Genomic DNA, 23,212 nt, shown 5'->3' on the forward strand with positions numbered 1-23,212 from the left:
CAGGATGAGAACAGAAATCGTGCGGGGGCAGTGGAAAGCCCCATTAGCTAGAGTGGTACCTCAGGTTAAGAACAGACCTCCAGAAGGAATTAAGTTCTTAACCCATGGTACCACTGTACTGTGAACCAAAGCCTACTGACCATCTTTTCTGCCTCCATACTGCAAGCATCTTCCAATACCGATTAGACATGGAGGCAGGCTAGCTGGGAAAAGGCACTCCAGGTTGCCAACCTGATCCCATTTACATGGGATTAAACCGCACCATGTTTAATAGGACTTGGTTAATCCTAACCATGAGTAGGCATGGTTAGGATTAGAGCAGAGAAAAAGCACTGTGACCCTACCCTTCCCTCTATTTCTCTATCTTCCCCCCACCCTTCGCTATACCACCTGTATATTCTCTTACTGGAGAAGGGGTTGGGGTAGGGGTCCATCAAAGCTCCTTTTGGGGGAGGTAAGGGTACAATTTGGGTGGAAGAAGCCACCAAAGTCTTCACTCTCACCTAAACATGCCATCCCTTTCACCCCCCCCCCCCCATAAAAAATTAACCACAACTGTAAGTGGAAGGGGAAACTCAGGCAAACTTCAATTGTCGCTAATGTTACCATGGGGAGCACATTCATGTGAGCTACAGCAATAAAAGATCTATGAGTAAGTTAAATAAGCTCTCCCCCTCCCAGTATAATGTATTGCTGAAATAAGTTTAAAATTTTCCAAGGAGAATGCAGTATCTCCTTTGCTGCAAACTGTTAAGGAAAAAAGAATGAAGTAGCAGTGTTCGAAACTGAAAGCTAGGAGCTAAATGGCACCTTAAACCTAGGTTACGGGCACACCAATGGAATGTCTAGACATACTTTTTATAACAAGAATACAAAGCTGAAAATGAATGAACTGCAGCTAAAATCTTATATTCATTTTTCATATGGTCTAGACTGCAAAAAACAAAGCCATGCTTCCCTTGCCAGCCCCAATATTCTTAAGAGGGTCTCTTTTCCAGTCTTCAGAGTGGAAGTGGGGAGGCAGAAAAGGGTCCTCCTTTTTCTCGGAGTTTTGAATGCTGGAAGCCGGTACCAGCAATCATTTAAAATGGGATACCCTCTCATAGACTTAATACTAGAATGTACAACTGCTGGATCACTTACAGTGGTACATTGGTTCTCAAACTTAACCCGTTCCGGAAGTCCGTTCCAAAACCAAGGCATACTTTCCCATAGAAAGTAATGCAAAACGGATTAATCTGTTCCAGACACTTAAAAACAACCCCTAAAACAGCAATTTAACATGAATTTTACAATCTAACGAGACTGTTGATCCATAAAATGAAAGAAATAAGCAATGTATTGTATTATGAAATAAATAAGGCTGTATTGCAGATGATAAAAATTAAAATTAACTTTTTTCCTTACAATGATAGTCATTGTTTGAATGAGGAGCTTTTATTCATTTTGACAGTCACACAATCAATTAATCAGTAGCTGAACTGGGTTCCACACAGTCACAAAAACAAATTAACCAAAAAGCCTCAAAAACAAAAATGCAAAATAAATAGCTAAAACAAACCAAACTTAATCCGTTCCGGAAGTCTGTTCAACTTCCAAAATGTTCGAAAATCAAGGCACACTTCTGAGTGGTGCAGGCGCCCCGGAAACAATAGCCGACAGCCGCATCGGACATTCAACTTCCGGAACACATTCAAAAACCAGAACACTTACTTCCGGGTTTTTGGTGTTTGGGAACCAAGGCATTTGAGAACCAAGGTACCACTATATAGCTATGATAAACCAGCAACTTCAAAGTTTGCTCTTATGTCATCCTCAATTTCTACTCAGACATTTCCCCAAGAGCAAACTTCAGCTATTAAGCACAAGATCCTGTTCCATCACCTGATTTGAATTCATCAATTTTGCACTGAAGAGCATGCGCACTATACCACAGCGAAGTCAGTGTTTTATTGTTACACATGACAGCCTGCTGTATTTATGAATGACACCAACTGAGGCTAGTCCGTATTGGGAGTATCATATGACACTTGGTTTTGTTAACTTTTTGCAGCAGTCACTCGCAAGACAAATAAACACCAACTCTGAAGATTATCACAATAACTTGGTAGAGGAAAAATCTTCAAAAGCATCTTCTGTTCCATACATACACCTTTTTACTTCTGAGTTGCATTCATAAGCACTAAATCAGGAGCTCCCGAACTTGTTTCCCCCTTGGACCTCTTGAATATGGCCGAGCGTATTAGCAGACCATTGGGACGTGGGTGGCGCTGTGGATAAAAGCCTCAGTGCCTAGGGCTTGCCGATTGAAAGGTCGGCGGTTCGAATCCCCGCGGCGGGGTACGCTCCCGTCGCTCGGTCCCAGCGCCTGCCAACCTACCAGTTCGAAAGCACCCCCGGGTGCAAGTAGATAAATAGGGACCGCTTACCGGCGGAAAGGTAAACGGCGTTCCGTGTGCTGCGCTGGCTCGCCAGATGCAGCTTTGTCACGCTGGCCACGTGACCCAGAAGTGTCTCCGGACAGCGCTGGCCCCCGGCCTCTTGAGTGAGATGGGCGCACAACCCCAGAGTCTGTCAAGACTGGCCCGTACGGGCAGGGGTACCTTTACCTTTATTAGCAGACCATTTAATGATTTTTTATGTACATTGTAACAATTTTAATGTGTTGTGCTAGATGCTGTATAATTTTCAATTGATTTTTTATTGCTTTTTATTTCTTATATTGCATTTTATTGTATGACAACTGAAATTCCACAGAATTTAAATTGAAACACAAAAAATACAATATAAGAAATAACAGAAGCAATAAAAATAAAACTGAAAATCACTATGAACATTCACGGACCACCTGAATGAAGCTCATAAACCACAATTTGGGAACATCAGCATTAATTGATCTTAGGGCCTCTATTCTGTTTCATACACAAGATTGTCTTTTAAACATTAGTACAAAGCAATCCTAGTGGTCATCCTTTAATTACCAACATTAACACTATCCCTTTTCAGAGGAGCCACCCTCAGTTAATAGGCTAAATCAATACTTTTGTTTCCAGGTCAGTTATTAACAAATACTGCTAAACAAAGCAAATACTGCCTGAATGTGTTAACAAAGGCCTCAAACATGTCCAGTTTTTGATCCCAGTTAACACTACTGGGGATTCTTACCTGACCAAATAGGACTGAAACCCATTGAATTCAAGGGGATTTTACTATGACCACAGCCTAACAATGTGCAAAAACTGTAGTTGTGACAGTTATAATTACAGTGGTACCTCTGGTTGCAAATGGGATCCGTTCTGGAGGCCCATTCACAACCTGAAAAGAACGCAACCTGAAGCGCCGTATCGGCACAGGTATGTGGCACGATTTGGCGCTTGTGCACATGCGGCAACACCCAGAAGTAACCCTTTCCGGTACTTCCGGGTTGCCACGGGACATAACCTGAAAGAATGTAACATGAAGGAAACGTAACATGAGGTACTGTACTGTACTGAGGAATTTTGGGGAGCATATCCATGACATAAGGTGATTTTTAACTATTACCTGGTGCTGTACCCTTATGGCTGCTAATAAATATACAATGTCATTTTTTATTGGCTACTTTAGGTTGTCAGGATATAATTATTATTGCAACAGGAACAAGCTTAGGTTCCTGCACTTCCCCCTCTAGCACAGCTACAATGAATAATCTGGAAGCTTTCACTTCCATTTTATTTTAATTAAGCGCAGCTTAGCATTTGTCTCCCAAATGCAACCAGCTTAACTATGATTTATAACAAGCCAACACCAAAATGTTGTTTATGAAACTCGCTTGTAGTTCCAACAAATCACAGTTAAGATTAACCACTGTTTAGAGTTTGGACTCTAAACTGTGGTTAATCAAAAACGTAAGTGAAAGCTCCTCCCTCCAGCAGCAGCAAGAACGCACAAACCCTTTCATGGTTTACCATGACATCCAAATGAAGTCATTAACTCCTGGAGAAGAGAACACAAGACAGGTAAACTGCAGCCCTTCAAGACTTTGTGGGATTACCACTACTACTATCTTTGACAAGTGGTTGAAAGGAGCTGTATATATTCTGAATATATATGATACACACATCAGAGCTGTTGAAGGAAAGTGAATTACAAGTCCCACAGCATGCAAGAATGTTTTGACTGACTTACACCTCAGGAAAGAATACATTCATCTGTTGCATTCTGTTTGGCATAAGATTCTGGCAACATGTGCACACATCAGAGACACTGCTCTCTTTGAGACTGTAAAACCTGTGTCCGCATTAAACCACTTTGGGAGAGGAGAGGAGAGGATCATATGTTCGATGGAGGAGGAGATTCCTTTTGTAGAAACTAGCATGTTGGGAGAAAAGCTAGGTTCATCCTGACATGCTATTTTTCACTGGGAAAGGGAGAGAGAATAAGTGCACGTGAAGGAGCATTCCAGCATATGAACCTCCAACCTGTGTGATGGAAGTGGCACAGGACAATACATACTTTTACATTAAACTGCAGCTTAGGGTGTGGCCAATGTGTAACTTCAGAAATTTCAAGCAGCAAGTATTACTTGAAATAATGTTCCCCTATACAGTGGTACCTCGGGTCAAGAACTTAATTCGTTCTGGAGGTCTGTTCTTAACCTGAAACTGTTCTTAACCTGAAGCACCACTTCAGCTAATGGGGCCTCTCATTAATGGTATAGGAAAAAATGGTATAGGAAAAAATATGAACTCTTTAGCACTGGCCACATTTGTACATAATGCCAAGCCATGGTTCACTAAAGCCTTAGCTAATAGCACAAGTTAACGACGAGCTGTCCCACTTTTGACTGAACAAACCATGGCTTACCACTGCTCTTACCTCATGCCTTTAGCTAGGTGAGCATCTAGTGTGGAATGGGCAAAAAAAATCCTACTTTTCACACCTAACACTAGGTTTGTAAGCCAATAACAAATAAAGGCTTCATATTGTAGTTAATTGGCAGACCATTGCTAAGCCATGGTTTAATAAATCAGAGTTTAATAAACTATGGCTTAGTGTTGTGTGAAAATCAAGACGCTCAATACCAACTAAATTAAAATACATGCAGTCACTTCCATTTCTAAGCACAGACATCAAGATGGAGGCACAGCAATTGAATCTGACAAGGTTTCCCCAAAATGCAAAGTTTAAGGCAGATCTCCCATGGAAAGGCAGATACAGGGGGAGCTATTCTCACACATACACACAGTCACGCTCCAGGATGCACACACATCTAGGATGCACAGATGACAATTCTCATTTCTTTTTCGTGTCCGTTGAAGTTCCTGAAACTAACTCAAAGGATTTCACATAAGCATGAGTTCTTAGAATCTGAGTTCAATGAGATTTCTTTTGAGTATTTCATTAGAAAGCAGCCATTTCAGTGGAAGGGGGGGAAACTGCGTGTAAGCAGGGTAAAAGAGGATGCCTTAGCAACCATAAATCAAACTTTTTGGTGAGTTCCCTTCTATGAAGCTTTCTAAAAGACCCTGCTGATAGGGTGAAAATATATTCCAGGATTTCCCCCATGCAACATTAAACTCTTTTTCTAACTATACAAAGCCATAAAGCAAAACTTTGCTCTCTCTAATATGAAATAATAATTGCTTTTCATTATTAGCCAACGACTGCCATGTCAATTTCAACTTAAAGTGTATATATTAAAGGCTTACTTACATTCACCCTGAATGCTCATAGGAAAAAGTGAGTGTATAAACAAGCACAGCCTATCCCTCATTAAGGATCTACTGTTTACATACAGTATGAGAGAGGGAGGAATGCATCCAGTTCATCCTACACATTAAGAAACAGAAGCACTTAATCTGCTATTTCTCTTACTGAGGAAGTACTACTACAGTTAGTTATATAGTAAGGATTGCACAACCTAAACTGTGAAAATTAGAGCGCTAGTAAATGATGTACATACTGCCACTTGGTACCCTTTTAAGTTCAGATCCAAATTTTACAGTTCAATTCTATGCAAATCTATTCCAATTAGGTTCATTTGGGCTTACTCCCAGGTGAGTGGGTATAGGGCTGCAGCCCAACTACGCTATCTCAGACATTTTCTGTTTGTTATTCAAGCCACAGATAAAATGCACATTCTTCACTGTGTTGTATGCCAGCATAATACAACTAGCACATAATGAGCACTTTTACAGAGCTATAAATTGTGTGCATGTGTGCATGGACACACAGGGTGTCTAGATAACAAACAAGGGAAATTTGCATGATATTCCCCTGCATAATAGATTCCCAGTGCATATAACTGTACAAATGTGCAAATTAAAGGCACACAAGCTTTTCTCATTATCACAGAGGCTATCACCATGTATTAAAACATCATGCATGAAACACACACGCATTCACATAGAATGCAATGTCTGCAATGCCTGTCTTACGCATTTGCATAACAGGCCTTTCCACAATGCCTTTTCAAGCAGACTGGTCATAAATGGTGATGTGCCTCAGACACACCCTGACACTTACAGGTGCATATAACAAAACTGTTATAGAAATAAGCACCTATCATTAATCTGCATACAAATCAGATACACATCTATTGGATTTGTGTCATATTATCCCCTTAGACTTAGAGATGGGCTGACCTCAAGACCCGCATAAAGAGTTCAAATAAGAAGTTTGCCATATATGGGTGAACAACCTTTTTTCTGTCAAGGGCTCAGAAGTAATCAAAAGAGCCTGTACACTGGCAACTGGTAAACCCAGAGCCAAAATGGGCCACAACAAAAAGAAAAGATTGGTGGGGGTACTCCTTTCTCTCTCTCTTTCTGCCACCCACTTTCCCTATGTTTTTTCCTCCTTGCCGCCTGCAAGAAATTAGGCCTATATAAGCTACACGCAAACATATTCCACCCTCTAGCAGGGCAGTTATACTTAACAATACACCTAGATTCCATGGGAATAAAGACCACCCACCAATACACCCAGAGTGAGCACCACACTCCCTAGTAGCAGCATTATTCACTCTACAAGGCACTTACCAATATATGAGACACAGGGCTCAACAACTTAGAATCTGTGTAGTGCAAGAAGCAAATACCACACAGAGGAGCATCTATTAAAGCCAGGAGTAGCTATGTTAGGCTGCAACCCTTACTTTTTTTGCACGGGGGTGTGGGGAGACAAGGCTCATTGAGCCCAGTGGGCTATGCATCTTCAATACTTACAAAGGCTGATGTGGAGAAAATGGATAAAAGAGGAAGTCTTTCTCCCTCTCTCATAAAATACTAAAACTTAAGTATTGGGAAAGCCCAGACAGAGCAGAACAAAATCATTTATTCACACAGCCCAGAGCTGAACTATGGAATTCTCACCTCAAGAGCTAGTGGTGGCCTCTTGAGTTGGCTTTAAAAGAGGATTAGGCACATTTATGAAAGGTAGGATTATCAATGGCTATGTTCCTTCCCTACTCTTGGGAGCAAGTATGCTTCTGAACACCAGTTGCTGGGGATGACAAGAAGGAATGAGGGCTGTTGCACTCGGACCCTGCTTGTAGCCTTCCCAGAAGCATCCCCTTAGCCCCTGTGAGAACGAGAGGCTGGGCTACATAGGCCTCCCTTGGCCTCATCCAGCAGGGCTCTTCCTCACATCCTCCCCCTGGACTCAGGCCCATCGAACTCAAGCTGGCAATTGAAATCAACGATGCTGAAGCCCCGCAGGATTATGGTGGTGGGGCTTGCTCTGAACATGACCAAGTCCGGATCCAGCCCACCCTATCTGGGAGGGCAACACCTGTGCAAGAGCAAGACCCGTATAAACATGCACAGGTAGGGGCGGGGTGAAACGGGAAGGGACCGGGGTGGGAGTCTTTCAATCCCACCCCGCCAAGTTAGAGAGAGGAAAAGGGCACATCTCCAAGGGAGGCAAACGTGAGCGGCGGTTTTGCACGGGCGGAGGCCTCCCCCTTTCCTGTGGAGCTGGGTGTGGTGGGCCCACCTGCAAAGCGGTGAGCAGGGAGGGGAGGCCTGGGCACCCGCAGGCCTCTAACACGCAATACAAAGGAGGAGGCGGAGGAGGCCTAGCCGCCCTCAAGACTCGACGCAGACCCTTCCCTCAAAAGCCCCCCTTCACCACCACCCAGTAAAGAGAGGGAGGGGTCAAGTGCCCCCCCACCCCGCCTCCGGTTGCCAGGCAACCCCGCGCGAGGCCTCGAAACCCGGCTAGGCCTCGACAAACCTACCTGGGTCCGAGGGACTGGTGACTGGGCAGCTTGGTTCCGGCTCTGGCGGCAGCAACAAGGGAGGTCTCCTCCCCTTCTCGTTCCGGGTTCGAGACTCGGTCTGGCGCCGGCCCCACCACCGCCTTACGCGTGCTCTGGGTATTGTGGGTGGGGAGGTGGGGGCCTGTGTCTGCGCGCGCGCAGCGAGCTCCTCTCCTTTCTTTCTTTTTTTCCCCACCCCCACTCGTCCCTCGCTGCTGTTACTGCCACTCGCCACCGCCCCTCCTCTGCTCCTTTCAATCCGCTCGCACAACACACTCTGTCCAAGATGGCGGCCACCCCTTACACGGGGTTTCCCCGCCCACTACTGACGGAGGGGGGCGGGAGGAGGGGAGGGGGGCGGTGGGAAGAAGAGCCGCAACGTCCTGTCGCAAAAAAACCGGCCACACACACACACACGCAGAAAATCGCCTCACTCGGAGAGGGGAGGAGACGGAAAGAATACAGGCGGGCGACTGATGCCAACCCAAAAAAAAAAAGAGAAACAAACAAAAAAAAAAGAGTTCCGTTGACAGTAATAACCAGGAAAGGGACCAATCATCGAAGTAGCCGGAGGAGAAGAGGCGGAGCGGGAAAAGGGCAATGCTAGGGGTGTGGGTTTTTTTTGGGGGGGGGGGGGAGAAAGATTGACCTTCGGGGAGGCGCGACGGGTGCGCGTGCGCACAGCCAAGTGCCTGCGCGCACGCAAAAAAAAAAAATAATGATAGGAGAGTCTCGGTGTTTCCTTTGGGAGGATTTTTCTTTCATTGTTTGGGAGCATGCGCTCTTGCGAACGACGCGCGAAGTGGGCGGGCGCGTCTTAGACCTTGTTTTTAAAGAGCTGAATCGGCTCCGCTTTAGAGCTCGTTGGCTCCTCTCGCTGGCTCCTCGTCCCGACCCCTCAGCCTCCGCAAACACACACGCCCCAAAATCATCCTCCTCTACTGTGGGGGGAGGAGGAGCCCCTCCCCCATAAGTTGTGTGTGTGTTGTTTGCACTTCTTACGCACGAACGTTGACGCATTTCTAGTCACGCTCTGGACTTGGAGGCCCAGTAGGCAGGAATTCAACGGGTGAAGCTTTTTCCTGAGTGCCAGCTTTACAAGTTGAATTTCGGCCTTTAGCAAGCTCCTAGTAGTTCAGTATTTTTTTGGTCCCGCTTTAGGTAAACGTTAAAACGCACGTGCGTTTTCAACCAGAGGTTATTTCACCATTAATTGATAATAATTTTATAAAGCGAAGAGGACTATAAAGCAGCATATAAATACAAAGTATAAGGTGACCCAACGCAATAAAACAATTGCAGCAATGCTTGTAACCACTCCAGGAACACAGCTTCAATCACAGGAATGCTGTAAAAATTACAAAATCACATATTTAGTGAAGAGTTCATCGCAGGGAAACAAATCAGATTACAGTACAGGCATCATGTGCAGACGTCCCCACCCTCACTGGTCTGCACATCAACCTAAGAATGCAGCTTAAAAAAAAATATCGATTTTTTTATTGAAAGTTTTCAGCAGAGAATACAATAAAAGCCAAACTAAGCTAAATTAAAATAAAGCAGAGAGAATAAGAGAAATATGATGATGAAGTAGAAATTAATACAAATCCCTCTATCAAGGCTGTGTCTTAACCTTTATTCCACACAAGAAGGGTGAGCCCTCACAGCCCCCACTTGGGAGCTTCCCCCTTTTCTCCCCAGCCTCCCACCTTCAAAGATCCTCTCTACCCTGGCCCTTTATCTTCCATCCATTACCTTCTTGTGTGTATCTTCATTAATCTAAAATAGGAAACATCAAAGAAGAAAACATAAATATAGAGTTAGCAGAAGAAAACAAGAATTAGAATTCGTAGAAGAAAGAGAGATAAGAAATAAGAAGTGCTTCCAATTCTCCATCTACCAATTATGTACATAAAGATTATTTAAAGTACAGTGGTACTTCAGTTTAAGAACAGTCCGGTTTAAGAACGATTTGGTTTACAAACTCCACAAAACTGGAAATAGTGTCCCGGTTTGAGAACTTTACCTCAGTCTAAGAACAGAATCCAAACGGTGAAAGGGCACCGGCAGTGGGAGGCCTCATTAGGGAAAGCATGCCTCACTTTAAGAACGGTTTTGGTTTAAGAACGGACTTCCGGAACGGATTAAGTTCGTAAACCAAGGTACCACTGTATTCAAAATATACACTCCAGGATAACATCTAGCTGTGTTTCAATATAATATCCAGCTATTTCTCAATCTGCTCAGCAGTGTTTTCCCAATCTTCAGTCCCAGTCATCACAAGTTTGTTCTTTTTTTTCCACCCCAAAAAGTCCAAAAGGAGCCTGTTAATTAGTGCTTTTTCATCCTCCAGCGGTCTTTGTTTTCTGGGTGCTAATTAACTGGCAGATAGAAAATCCATTTCATACTTGCTTCCAGTCTCAAAAATAATTAAAAGAAGAAGGTTTTGCTGACCCGGTGCCTTGAATTAAGGGCTATTATGTGGTGCATGGACCCAATAAAGGGTCCATTAATATTCCTCCATTCCCCCCTCAAAAAAAAGTTCACATAGAAAGCTATCTTTCAAGGTGAAGTGATTTGACCTAGCCACTCCATGACCTGCTAATTTTCTATGTGCAAGGGAGAAGGGGGTGCCACAAATTTCTCATAATGTATTGTTTGGGTTTCAGGCTATAGCTGGATACTGAATAAGCATGGAAACCAAAAAGCTCAAATCATATTAAATATAATTTGGAGTTTGTTACCAGCAAGGTGATGGTGTCCTCTAAATCCAACTGCCAGGGATTCAACTATATATAAAATGACTAGACTGGAGTCGGGGGTGACAGAGAGGGAGAGAGACAGAGGAAGCTGTCTTATATTGAATTCAGTATTGTTTACACTGACTGGTAGAAGCTCTTCAGGGTTGGAATAGAATCCTGAAGGTCCCTTCAAAAAAAGTATGTTGTGGTGATGGACCAATCATCCTGATAAAAAAAACCTGAAGAATGACAACTCTGTCTAACTCAAACTAGTAAATTAGAACAAAGCATTCCCAATTCTCAAAAATCGTGACCAGCAAAGGGTAAACACAATTCATATTTATTTTATAACATATGGCAAACGTTTATTGAATACATAAATTGTTCAGACTGTGGCAGGAATCCACCCAGTACTCATAGGAAAATGTGGCTTGATCTCTTAGAGGAATCAAATGAAACTTGTAACACATGGTATGATAAAAGTCTGTAGTTTTTTCAGGAAAATTTGTTTGTTGTTTACTGTGGTAACAATTGTTTTCTCAAAATTTACCTTCTGTTCCATGAAAATAAATAAAATCAGTATTTTAAAAGATGGGGGTGGGGTGGGAATAGTGACCAGCAGTGAGTTATCAGAGACAGGGTCCAGAAAACAATGGGCACAACTGCAATAATCTTCTTGACTAAGCAGTGAAGCAATTCAATTATGTTAGACTTTAGTCTTAAATAACCTCCTTACCAGCACTCGTTATGATGGTGTTGCAGGAATTTATTTATAGGTTGGGGGGTTGCCCCTCCAGCAGATATCAAGCACATGCAGCCCACTACCAAAATCAGCACAATCACTTTTGTGACTTTTGTGATTTGTCCCCACAAAACACTTAATCACAGTTTCTTCCTATCTATTCAAAGGGCCTTTGATGCACGATACCAAATGTAACAATTCACTGATAAATGTATCTATGTACTGGCTAACAGGGAAAACTTCAGAAATTCATATAGACATGTAAGCTCAGCTACTCAGCAGCCCCTCTGCCTGAGTGATAATCCCAGGCATCCTGATACCTGAGTGCCAGACAGGTAGCCATTCCAGAAATAACAAACCCAGAAGAAGACAAAAGGGTGTGATTAACTTGGTTGGAAAATGAGGAAATGTACATATCTCTTTTGTTACACTTGATGGGTGTTTGGTGGAGGGCAAGGAGAACCATGGGGCAGGGTCCAGGATGCTCAGATTACTGCCACTAGACCTTCCCTTTCATGATGTAACCGTGATGTATGAGTGATGTAGTTTGGGGGCAGGTGTAACATGGGGATAAGCAGCTAATAAAAGTTTGGGGGCTCTTTTGTTCGGGGCTTCCATCTTGTTCCATCTTGTGGCAGGTGGGAGTCCTGTCACAACAGTCTTCAATAAAGACCAAGCCTACTGGCTGCTGTTTTGCTCTGGTATTCCTGGCTGGTGTCCTTGGTTTTTTTTGTGTTTTTTTTTGTCCAAGGGAGCCCTCAGATTTCTCCGTTAACAATGATAATGTGCATGACGTTAGATACAGTAACGGTAAAGGTAAAGGGACCCCCGACCATTAGGTCCAGTCGCGGCCGACTCTGGGGTTGCGGCGCTCATCTCGCTTTATTGGCCGAGGGAGCCAGCATACAGCTTCCGGGTCATGTAGTCAGCATGACTAAGCCGCTTCTGGCGAACCAGAGCAGCTCACGGAAACGCTGTTTACCTTCCCACCGGAGCGGTACCTATTTATCTACTTGCACTTTGACGTGCCCGTCGCAGGGATTTGAACCGCCGACCTTCTGATTGGCAAGTCCTAGGCTCTGTGGTTTAACCCACAGCGCCACCTGCATCCCAGATACAGTACTGTACTTCAAAATGTGGCACACAAGCCCTGCTGTGTTTGTGGGCCCTCTTGCTGATTCTGCTAGGTGTGGGCCAGGATGTCTGCCTCAAAATCCTTTCCCACTACGGCTAAACAAAGATCTAAACCTGGGCCTTCCTCCTGTCTTCATCAACCCAATCCAACTCCAACACACTATCCACTGCACCACACAGAAACACTCACAAAAATCAGCTCCTAAATCAGCTCACGACGGAGCAACACAACGTAACGTGTTGGCAGATATGATAGAACATCATCAGGGAATCACAAGCTGGTAAGAAGATCATGTGGGGTGATTAATATATGAGCCACATGTGCCCAAACATCATATGAGAAAATGAGGCAATTGTGTGATCACCATCAGTTGTATTGTGGTTGAATTGATTCTGGCAAAAAATAAATAAATCTGTCACTGCTAGAGGGCAGTCATGCACCACAGCAGAAAGGCTGCAGAAGAAACTATCAGCTTTGACAGAGTGAAAAATAAAATAAAAGCTGGGCTTTAGAGAAGTCAAGAGGTTCAACTGGCAAGTTTTAGAATTAAACACATACATATGCCAAGCTAAACAAAAATGTGCAGCAACAAAAGTTGCAGCCTTTGGTCACGGTGGCACATGGCAAGCACATTATGGGATTATATTTCAATCACTGGGCCAGTTTCTAAATAAACAGAAGCAAAAGCAGGCCTGTAGCTGGAGGTAGGGATGCTTAATGAAACCAAGAATCATTGCAGAACCAAAATGCAGGCCACTAAATATATTTACAACCTATTGTTGAAAAAATTAAGTTTTTTATTATTGTAAAATTGAAAGTACTGTACAAACAAGAAAAAATGCAATCAAAATTACAAAACATAGCAGTGCAGAGTTGTATTTCCTCAGTGCTTTTTTCTGGGGGGACGCATACCCCTAAACATTTTGTGAATCTAAGTTTGGCCTCATTGAGGGGCAGCATTTCAGTATGAGTAGGAAAATGAGAGTAACCCCTAAACATTTCTTTAAGAAAAAAGCACTGTATTTCCCAATAAAGAGAGAGAATATAATGTAGAAAAGAAAGAGCAGAAAAACACACATCATGAAAGCCAAACTTTGGTTGAGGAAAAGTTTTGTGCAGTATGTCTGAATTTGGCACGTGAAGAAATGAAATCCCACCGAATGGCTTAGAGATTGGGCAGCCTTATACTGGAATCCTAAACATTTTTACTTAGAACTATGCCCTACTGAGCTCAATAGGATTTCCTGTCTGGTAGGTTCCTGATTTTTCTCAGTTTCCGTTGTTGTTTCCTGCCTTTTTCCCTGACAGGGACTCAAGGCAGTTTACAGCTAAATTTTTATTTAATTCCATTTATCTGTTGAAGGTGTTCTTCATTATCCCTCACACATTTTTTTCTCTACAACAACCCTGTGAGGTAGGTTAAGCTGAGAGGTTGTAATTGGCTCAAGGCGGCAAATGTATACATGTATATTCCTAGTTCTGCTGGATCTCTCAGCGGCCTTTGACACCATCGACCATAACATCCTTCTGGACCGTCTAGAGGGGCTGGGAGCTGGGGGCACTGTCATACAGTGGTTCCGCTCCTTTCTCCAGGGCCGTGTCCAGAAAGTGGTGTTGGGGGATGAGTATTCAGACCCCTGGGCTCACTTGTGGGGTGCCTCAGGGTTCCGTCCTCTCCCCCATGCTTTTTAATATCTATATGAAGCCGTTGGGAGAGATCATCAGGGGGTTTGGGCTGGGTGTTCATCAATATGCAGATGACACTCAGCTCTACCTCTCCTTTAAATCAGAACCAATGAAGGCGGTGAAGGTCCTGTGTGAGTGCCTGGAGGCAGTTGGAGGATGGATGGCGGCTAACAGATTGAGGTTGAATCCTGACAAGACAGAAGTACTGTTTTGGGGGGACAGGGGGCGGGCGGGTGGGGGGGATTCCTTGGTCCTGAATGGGGTAACTGCGCCCCTAAAGGACCAGGTGCGCAGCCTGGGAGCCATTTTGGACTCACAGCTGTCCATGGAGGCGCAGGTTAATTCTGTATCCAGGGCAGCTGTCTACCAGCTCCACCTGGTATGCAGGCTAAGACCCTACCTGCCCACGAACTGTCTCACCAGAGTGGTGCATGCTTTAGTTATCTCCCGCTTGGACTACTGCAACACGCTCTACATGGGGCTACCTTTGAAGGTGACCCGGAAACTGCAAATAATCCAGAATGCAGCAGCTAGACTGGTGACTGGGAGTGGCCACCGGGACCGCATAACACCAGTTCTGAGAGATCTGAATTGGCTCCCAGTACATTTCCGAGCACAATTCAAAGTGTTGGTGCTGACCTTTAAAGCCCTAAACGGCCTCGGTCCAGTATACCTGAAGGAGTGTCTCCACCCCCATCGTTCAGCCCGGACACTGAGATCCAGCGCTGAGGGCCTTCTGGCGGTTCCCTCATTGCGAGAAGTGAGGTTACAGGGAACCAGGCAGAGGGCCTTCTCGGTAGTTGAGCCCACCCTGTGGAACACCCTCCCTTCAGATGTGAAGGAAATAAGCAGCTATCCTATCTTTAAAAGACATCTGAAGGCAGCCCTGTTCAGGGAAGTTTTTAATATGTAACGCTGTACTGTTTTTAACACTTGATTGGGAGCCGCCCAGAGTGGCTGGGGAAACTCAGCCAGATGGTCGGGGTATAAATAAGAAATTATGATGATGATGATGATGATGATGACATCTATGTGTGTGGCGAGATCAAATGTGGGAGAAGCTTCCTGGTGTAGAATAAAGGTAAAGGTACCCCTGCCTGTACGGGCCAGTCTTGACAGACTCTAGGGTTGTGCGCCCATCTCACTCAAGAGGCCGGGGGCCAGCACTGTCCGGAGACACTTCCGGGTCACGTGGCCAGCTTGACATCGCTGCTCTGGCGAGCCAGAGCCGCACACGGAAACGGCGTTTACCTTCCCGCTAGTAAGCGGTCCCTATTTATCTACTTGCACCCGGGGGTGCTTTCGAACTGCTAGGTTGGCAGGCGCTGGGACCAAGCAACGGGAGCGCACCCCGCCACGGGGATTCGAACCACCGACCTTTCGATCGGCAAGCCCTAGGCGCTGAGGCTTTTACCCACAGCGCCACCCACGTCCCGTACTATTCTATTCTGGTGTAGAATAGACCGTCTCTATTTTCATTGGAGAACAGTTGGAGGGTACGCAATTGCTGGAGATCTTGAACAGGAGAGTGCTATTGTGTTCCTCCTCTGGTGACTGGCATGCTGAGAACAGGCTGTTGGACTGGACGGACCATTGGCCTTATCCAGCAGGACTCTTCTTAAGCTCTTACACTGCATTAAAGTTTTTATTGCTCTTAATCTTGCCAAGGTGAAACAAAGACAGCATTCAAAGGTATTCTGTCTTGATAAGAACATATCCTTTGTCTCAAAAAGCACTGGACTGATGCAGCCGCTATTGTGTTCCTTAGGGCATGGCTTCAGCCTTTAGTCTATTAGTTTTTATTTTTATGAGACACATACACACCTTCAAAAGAGGAGGAGGAAGGCTGAGCCTTCTGCAAACACAGCACAGTGGAAAATATCTCCGCTAGGCTGAACAGGATTAAAATCCTGAACAGATTTACAAGAGTGGAACAGAAAAGGCCAGTGGAATGGTTCCATGCAACCAGATTCAATGCATGTTTTCTTGGAAGTAAGTTCCACACTGCAGTCAATTCCATTCCTCATGTTCTCAATCTTAAATTCAGTTTGCATGTTTGCAGCAATTTGCAAGTTTCTTCTTAAAAACTTGCATCAGAATTAACTAGCAATTTCATGTAAACACATTTTTATATGCACATTTGACTAATATACATCTTTTTGCAAACATTTTCTCCTAATACAATGTATATTTATATGCTATTTTCACTAATATATGCATTCCTATGCAATTTTCTCTTAATATGTCTCTTTATATGTACCGTACTCTTTTGCATTGCAAAATTTGGGAAAATGCATCGTTTGAAGGACAGCCATGTCAGTTCACACATTGATTTGAGAAGTACAAATCAGGTAGTTTCTCATTAAAATGCAAACAAAATCAAATTACTCCTCCATCTGGATGCAGAGGAGAGATGGGAGGCACCACTTGGGGAACCCCCAGGGGAAGAAGTCTCAGAGCCGGGGGTGGGACAACAATGGCTTTTGTAATTCCAGGACTGTCCCTGGGAAATAGTCTCCAGTGCATATGAGCCACCACTGAGTGCCTGAGGCAACTATGAGGAAGTGGTATATATATGTGATGAAAGAGCTAGACATGTGGGAAATTATTTTAAACACACAGAAAATGTTAGGCCCTCATCAAACCACTTCCCTCTCCTTCAATTGCTGCTGATGGGTTTTCTTGGGGCCTTCAACTCCACTGCATAAGTCTTGTGGTTTCTAGAAACCTTCACCTGTTGCTAATCTTTGTTTCTGTTTGTTTCCTTGCTTGAGATGCAACTCAAATCTTTCCACCTCTCTCCAATGTCCTTTTTACTAACCCTGACAATTACCATGGGGGGGGGGGACCCTGTTGCTTAAATAGGATGCACAAGTGAGTTTCAGCAATACAGTGGTACCTCGCAAGACGAATGCCTCGCAAGACAAAAAACTCGCTAGATGAAATGGTTTTTTGTTTTTTGAGCTGCTTCGCAAGACGATTTTCCCTATGGGCTTGCTTCGCAAGACGGAAACGTCTTGCAAGTTTGTTTCCTTTTTCTTAAAACCGTTAATACAGTTGCGACTTGACTTCGAGGAGCAACTCATAGAACGCGGTGTGGTAGCCTTTTTTGCGGTTTTTAAAGACTTTGGTATTTTTGAAGCTTTTCCAAAACTTTCCCGACACCGTGCTTCGCAAGACAAAAAAAATCGCAAGACGACAAAACTCGCGGAATGAATTAATTTCGTCTTGCGAGGCACCACTGTACTAACAAATTCAAACCCAGGCCTGTTATGGCATCATCATGTTTTTAGCTGTTTGTGGCAATAGACTATGCTGTTGATTTAAATTGTTGCTTAGGCTTGAATCAGGATAGTAGTTTCCCATCCTATAAATTGACTCTGCTTCATTGGAGGTTTTTAACAGAGGTTGGATGGCCATCAGTCATGGAAGCTTTGGTTGCGATTCTTGCATTTGCAAAGATTTGGACTAGATGACTCTAGAGGTCTCTTCTAAGACTACATTCTATGAATAGTGCACTAGAAAGAAGAAACAATAATTCAAAGGACTTGGGTGTGTTGTTATTCACTCACTAAACAAAGCCCTCTCCCATTTCCATAGAGCTTATTTGGGTTTAAACTATACTTAAAGCCTGAATTTTCTAAGTCAGCTCAGAACCCTATCAGGAACTCCTCTTAGCTCCACTGTGATTTGAAGGACCACTCCTCACTTTGCTGGCTCACAGACCAAAGAATGGGTGCGAGGCTGTTGCCTTCCTGGCATAGGATTCTGAAGAGGGGAGCTTAACTCTTGGAGAAGGCACAGATCTCAAATCACTGTCTTTGTGTTCCGCTTGCTCCAAGATCACATGTAAAGGTAAAAGGATCCCTGACCATTAGGTCCAGTCGCGGACAACTCTGGAGTTGCGGCACTCATCTCGCTTTATTGGCTGAGGGAGTCGGCATACAGCTTCCGGGTCATGTGGCCAGCATGACTAAGCCGCTTCTGGCGAACCAGAGCAGCGCACAGAAACACCGTTACTTTGACATGCTTTCGAACTGCTAAGTTGGCAGGAGCAGGGACCGAGCAACGGGAGCTCACCCTGTTGTGGGGAATCGAACCGCCGACCTTCTGTTCGGCAAGTCCTAGGCTCTGTGGTTTAACCCAAAGCGCCACCTGCGTCCTATTGATCACATGTACTCCTCCCCTATTTTTATTTTTATTTCATGTGAATCTGTCACAAATTGCTGCACTCACTCTCCATACTTTTGGCATAATTAGGGATCCCTTTTTCTCTATAAAAAAAAATTCTCTATAAGGGTTGCGGGTGGCGCTGTGGGTAAAAGCCTCAGCGCCTAGGGCTTGCCGATCAAAAGGTCGGCGGTTCGAATCCCCGCGGCGGGGTGCGCTCCCGCTGCTCGGTCCCAGCACCTGCCAACCTAGCAGTTCGAAAGCACCCCCGGGTGCAAGTAGATAAATAGGGACCGCTTACTAGCGGGAAGGTAAATGGCGTTCCGTGTGCTGCGCTGGCTCGCCAGATGCAGCTTTCTCACGCTGGCCACGTGACCCGGAAGTGTCTCCGGACAGTGCTGGCCCCAGGCCTCTTGAGTGAGATGGGTGCACAACCCCAGAGTCTGTCAAGACTGGCCCGTACGGGCAGGGGTACCTTTACCTTTACCTTTTCTCTATAATCAAGGTGTGTGTTGATGTAAACAAAATCTGCTCCTTTTCCCTTATGGGGTATCCAAGAGTCCATGTAGAGTCCTTAAGTGGGTTCCCTATAGGTAGGTGAAAATAACAGAGACCAAACAGAGAATATTGAATAGTAAGTCTGATCTTTATTAAAGCTGTTGCAACAGGGTCCTCACTCCCCACATGCAGGAGGAAGGAGGAACCCAGAACAATGGTTTGCAAGCCCTTATATAGACTTTTGTAGCTCAAGACCATCCCCAAAAACCTCATTCATATATCACAGAAAGAGGTGGTCTAGAACAGAAATCCTGTCTGCCAGGATACCTGACAATGGCCAGTGATTGCTCACTTGGGCAGCCTGGCCATCTTTTGTGATGGTAAATACTTTAATTCCTGAATCCAGGTCACAGGCTCCCCCTATTCATACACAAAGATGCCCTAAAGACCAGTAAGCAAAGGACATATGGAGAGGCTTTCCCATTTCCTTCCTCCTTGCAGAGAAACATTTGAGGTCAATTTGGGAGCGTCAAAATGGTTTCAGGATTGTTCTCCTGTACTATTTCAGACAAGTCCTTTACAAACTTATGTATTTGTTTGCCTTGTAAATTTATGAACATTTAATTCACAGTCATACCTCGGGTTGCGAACGTGATCTGTGCGGGAGGCACATTTGCAACCTGCAGCATTTGCAGCTTGAAGCACCGCGTCTGCGCACACATGTGATGCAATTCAGTGCTTCTGTGCACATTGTCATTTTGTGCTTTTTGCGCATGCACAAGCGCCGAAATCCGGAAGTAACCTGGTACTTGCAGGTTCCGGTACTTCCGGGTTCAGCATGGTCCACAACCCAAAAGCGCACAACCCGCAGCGTTCGTAACCCGAGGTATGACTGTATATATTTGAGATCTTAAATTCTTATTACAGTGTATATACTGAATGATTATTTCATGCCTGCATATTTGCACCCTTGCTGTCAGAAGCAGCACATGAATATTCTGTCTCTTTTCATTTCTGTGTGATAAACCAAACTTTTTCTAAGGTATACATGTGTTTTTAATTGATGGATAGCCTGGCTCTACACAAAAGATTGTACCCTTCTTAGAACTATATGTACATTGAGTCCACATGTTAAGTGGATATATACCTCATAACACATCCTCCCCCCATCTAATAAATACATATTTATTACATATATATCATATCTTTCCTCCAGTGAACTTACAGGGACACACAGGGTTCTCCACCTTCCCATTTTCTCCTCACAACAACCCTGTGAGGAAGGTTAGATGATGATTGGTACAGTAGAAGTTTACCCAATGAGCTTTAGAGCAGAGTAGTGATATGAACCTTGGTCCCCAAAGTGCTGGTACAACCACTATGCCACACTATCCCTCTGTCTTTAGAGGAGAGGGGAGGATAATGCTTAATGGATCTGATAAATTGTTTTCTTCCAGTCCACTAAAACTTAAGACATAATATATCTGTTTGTATTAAAGATGCAAGAAACCTCTCTGTTCTTTTTGCAGTTCCAGATTACGTGACATTCATGCATGGACCAGATCTGGACCAGCTTAGCTGCAGCAAACTGGGCCTATTTGTGATGAGGATTCTTGAGATCATAAATGTATTTAATACAGAATTATGGTGCTGGAGAAGACTCTTGAGAGTCCCATGGACTGCAAGAAGATCAAACGCATCCATTCTTAAGGAAATCAGCCCTGAGTGCTCACTGGAAGGACAGATCGTGAAGCTGAGGCTCCAGTACTTTGGCCACCTCATGAGAAGAGAAGACTCCCTGGAGAAGACACTGATGCTGGGAAAGATGGAGGGCACAAGGAGAAGGGGGCGACAGAGGACGAGATGGTTGGATAGTGTTTTCGAGGTTACCAGCATGAGTTTGACCAAACTGCGAGAGGTAGTGGAGGACAGAGGTGCCTGGCGTGCTCTGGTCCATGGGGTCACGAAGAGTCGGACACGACTAAACGACTAAACAACAACAACAACAACAACAATGAAATTGTGTCCTCAGTTCATGCCCCAGAACTCAAATCATGTGGTTCAGTATCCAAAATATTCCAAATGATTTTAAAAAAACAACAACACACCTTTGCTGCCAACATAGTGGGTTGTACATCACACTTAAATTAAACTATGGTTTAAAGGTATATGCCCAGAATTCTAGGAATTATGTAAGTGGCAGATTTATTTTCAACCCTCTTCCAATTATGGCCTACTCCTATACATAAGCATACCAAACTATTTTAGACATTTCTTTTGTCCTGCTTAGCAAAATCACATGGAAGGGTTGCCAACTATTTTGACTAGCACAGCGCCTCTCCCTTCAACAGCCAGAGCTTTTCCTGGGGAACCTGCCCTGGGAGACCTTACACCAGCTGGATTTCTGCCCTCTGCTGCTAGCCACTTTGTCCCATGTCCTGCAATCTGAAAATAGATAGTGCAGCAAGATAGTGAACTGTGCCAACACCACATCCAATTTGTCTCAAAGCTGTCTGCAAGAGATTCCTCACCCCAAGAAAACAGATGTTTGCATAACTATTCTGAGAGAGGTGCATCAATCAGATCCTGGGTCAAAACTGTAATAAACACATAAATAAAAAATAAAAATTTATTGCCTTTAATAAGGTAGCACATTTCACTCAGAAGTACTATAGACCCAGCTGAGCTGGTGGTACTTATTCTCCCTAGTAAGTGGGCACAGGCAGTTCCATTCTTACTTGGAAGGCCCAATTAACTCAGCTGAGGACACACCAGATGCTGAGTGCCATGCGACATGTACCTCTCTTTTGTACATGTATGATGCTGGTTTGGCTACATAAGGAACCACCTCTGGAGAACTGAGTTTGCTGTTAGTATAAATAGGGATGCTAAATGGAACCTCCACAGTCAGAGGCTGTCTACCTTTGTACTAGACACTTGGACAAAAGAAAAAAGGAGGAACACAGAAAGCTGTCCTACTGAGTCACACCACTGATCCCATCATGCTCAGTATTGTCTACAGGTGAGTGGCAGCCGCTTTTCTTGGGGTGGCTTTTCTTTCAGGGATGGCTAGTTTCCAGCCCAAGGCCAGGGATTGAACCTGTTACCTTCTGCATGCAAAGCACATGCTCTGTCCCTGTAGGCCACCCGAGGACCAGAATCATTGAAATTGAGTAGGAGGGAATCCAAGGGGTCATCAAAACTAGTCTGAAGGAGCGTCTCCATCCCCATCATTCTGCCCGGACATTGAGGTCCAGTGTTGAGGGCCTTCTGGCGGTTCCCTCCCTGCGAGAAGCCAAGTTACAGGGAACCAGGCAGAGGGCCTTCTAAGTGGTGGCACCTGTCCTATGGAATACCCTCCCACCAGGTGTCAAAGAGAGAAATAACTACCAAACTTTTAGAAGACATCTGAAGGCAGCCCTGTTTAGGGAAACCTGTTAATGTTTAATAGGTTATTGTATTTTAGTGTTTTGTTGGAAGCCGCTCAGAGTGGCTGGGGAAACCTAGCCAGATGGGCGGGGTATAAATAATAAATTATTATTATTATTATTATTACTGAGTTCCGGAGCGGGTGGGGAAAGGGAGACGCTTTGCTGGACTAGACGGCTCTGACTCTTAGGGCTCTCTCGTCGCCACGTCTCTCCCGCCCACATGCCCCTTCCGAAAGATCAGCTACCCGACGCTCAGGGACCAGCTCTCTGCAACACCAAAATGCTCCACCCCTAGGCGCTTCTGAGTGGCCTGGGCGGGGCGCACAGAGGCAGAGGAGGCGGAAGATGCCCTGCCCCTCCCAGCCCAGCCCAGCGCTCCCTTCCTCCCTCCCTCTCTCCCTCTTTTCTTCTTCTCTTCTTCCTCTCAGCTGAGCTCAGTTCGGACCGGCCCACTCGTATCTTACTTCGGTGGGTTGGAATCAGCTTGAGCTCCTTTTTGCTTTTCCATTGCAACCCCAGGTAAGACCCCTGAGCAGGCCGCTTGGAAGGGAGAAAGAGAGGGAGGGG

At 44.7% G+C, this 23,212-nt stretch overlaps 2 protein-coding genes across 2 annotated transcripts in view; one reads left to right on the forward strand and one right to left on the reverse strand.

Moving 5' to 3' along the window:
• RAB14 (RAB14, member RAS oncogene family) overlaps positions 1-8,527 on the reverse strand; it is a 35,613-nt gene extending 27,086 nt beyond the window's left edge. Inside the window, exon 1 of the mRNA XM_028714193.2 lies at positions 8,222-8,527. The gene's annotated coding sequence lies outside the window, so the exon portion shown is untranslated. The remainder of the gene's footprint in view (positions 1-8,221) is intronic.
• A 14,484-nt stretch (positions 8,528-23,011) lies between these two features.
• The window catches only part of GSN (gelsolin), a 61,713-nt gene continuing 61,512 nt past the window's right edge, over positions 23,012-23,212 (forward strand). The window contains exon 1 of the mRNA XM_028714928.2: positions 23,012-23,164. The gene's annotated coding sequence lies outside the window, so the exon portion shown is untranslated. The remainder of the gene's footprint in view (positions 23,165-23,212) is intronic.

The sequence above is a fragment of the Podarcis muralis genome, chromosome Z, assembly GCF_964188315.1.
Source record: "Podarcis muralis chromosome Z, rPodMur119.hap1.1, whole genome shotgun sequence".
Classification (NCBI taxonomy): domain Eukaryota; kingdom Metazoa; phylum Chordata; class Lepidosauria; order Squamata; family Lacertidae; genus Podarcis; species Podarcis muralis.